Consider the following 2277-nt stretch of genomic DNA (forward strand, 5'->3'; position numbering starts at 1 on the left):
TCTGGGTGGGCTCTAAATACAATCACATGTATCCTTATAAGGTAGACACAGAGGAGAGAGACACAGAAGAGGACATCATGTAATGTAGTCACAAGTCAAGGAATGCCAGCAAATACCATAAGCAGAAAGAAACAAAGAGTGATTTCACTCCTGGAGCCTCCAGAGGGAATGAAGCCCTGCTGATGTTTTCATTTCAGACTCCTAGCCTCCAGCACTGTGAGAAAATAAATTTCCGTTGTTTTAAGTCACCCAGTTTGTGGCAATTTGTTACAGAAATCACAGGAAACTAAAGCAAGTGCTTTGCATGAGGTGAGGCATGTAGTAGTCAAGGGGGCCATGTTGATTTCACCAAACTCAACTCAGATCAATTGGTAATGCCTGGAGGAAGGGTTGAAAGTACTAAGTCTGGATCCTCAGGACTTAGAGAACGATTGATTAGTGATGCCTGCTGTGGGTAAGGAAACAAAACACATGAGCAGGAGGACTATATTTGTACTTCCCATAAGGATGCTCAAAAAAAGTTGTTAAATTAATAATACACAAATGATCCACAAGGGGATCCCCAAGAGGTTGGAGTACTGAGATTGACTAACTCTCCAGAAGTCTCTGAACACAGCTCAGCTCCGAGCATTCTGAGACCCTGAGAAAATCCAAGGCTTCTGTAGGGGAAGAAGAAAGAGACAAAATATTTATCAAATCTGTATCTTTCTTAGCTTTTTTCTCTATTTCATCTCCCCTCCAGACAAGCTGAGCAGGCAAAAAGAATGCCCTGAGTGCAAGAATCCAGCTCTTTGGCCAAGAAAAGCCCCAGGGGTGCCCAGTTGTTTCTCTTGGTGTGTGTTTGGGAACGTGTCAGTTATGACTACTTCAGCTGTGGCTAACATAATTCCGAACTTGAACTGTCTTCAACAACTGGGAAACGGGTCATCTTATCTACAGTTTGTCCCAGTGAAAGTGGGCTGGGGGTGTGGGTGGTTTATCCCCTCAGCAATGCTATGAAGGACCCATGTTCTTTTTGGTTCTCCCCTCAGTCATCCTTATGGCTGGTGTCATCCTCAGTTTGGTGTTACTTTACTTTCAGATAACAGACATCTGGGGGGATAAGAAAAATCACTTCCTCTCACCTTTAGGTGCCCTAAGCTTTTCCCATAAGTCCCTTGCAGATTTCCCATAATATCCTATTGGCTACCTTGGGGTCACATGCTCCTTGGGAACCATTTTTGATTGGGGAGTGATGACAGGCACAGACCAATCAGATTTGCTTCTTGTACTGGTAGTGGGTCCAGCTTCCTGGAGACTCTTGGCTGGGTCAGGGAGTGGAAGCTGTTGATAGCAGAGGTGGGGAAGGGAGGAGCGAGTGGATGCTGGGGTGGGGGTTGGAGTTGGGGCAGACAACGACAAACATAGAAGGATTAAAGGCCCAGCTTTGGATTTGACGGCTGAAAAATTCTGAGCCTTTCAGGCTAAAGTACCCCACTTCCACCATAGTCTAAGACACGACCATCTCTTGACAGAGCCACTGCCACAGCATCCCCCGTTTTCCCCACATCCTCTCTTGACGACTCCCCCACCATTTATTTTTTTCCACATATTTGGAGTCACATTTTTAAAATGTACATCTGATCATGTCCGGTGTCCTCCCATGGCTTCTCACTGCTCTTATGATAAAGCCCAAACCTAACATTGGTTTAAGTGGCCCTGCATCATCTGGACTCTGCCAACTCCTCCAACATCACCTGGGGCCACTTCCTTCCCTCCCTCACCAGCCTTATATTTACGCCTTGATTTTGTTCCTTCAACTGCCTTGAAGTTGAAGAAACTCTTTCTCTTATTGAGGCCTTTTACAATAGGCTGTTTCCTCTCCCACCCCACTGTCTTTGCTTAACAAATGCCTTCTCACTGAAAGAAACTTTTTTATGTCCGGAGTTAGTCGGCTTCTTTCAATATTTGTTCTCAGAGCACTCACTCCTTCATCACATTTATCACAATTATAATTACAAAGCTTTTTGTAATTAATTAATATGCATATATTCTGCCAGGCTCTGTGGCTCACGCCTATAATCCCAGCACTTTGGGAGCCTGAGGCGGGCGGATCACCTGAGGTCAGGAGTTTGAGACCAACCTGGTCAACATGGTGATACCCTGCCTCTATTAAAAATATAAAAATCAGCCGGGTGTAGGGTGTGCACCTGTAGTCTCAGCTACTTGGGAGGCTGAGGCAGGACAATCGCTTGAACCCAAGAGGCGGAGGTTGCAGTGAGCTGATATTGTGCCACT

The sequence above is a fragment of the Mandrillus leucophaeus genome, unplaced genomic scaffold (assembly GCF_000951045.1).
Source record: "Mandrillus leucophaeus isolate KB7577 unplaced genomic scaffold, Mleu.le_1.0 Scaffold162, whole genome shotgun sequence".
In the NCBI taxonomy this organism is placed as follows: Eukaryota; Metazoa; Chordata; class Mammalia; order Primates; family Cercopithecidae; genus Mandrillus; species Mandrillus leucophaeus.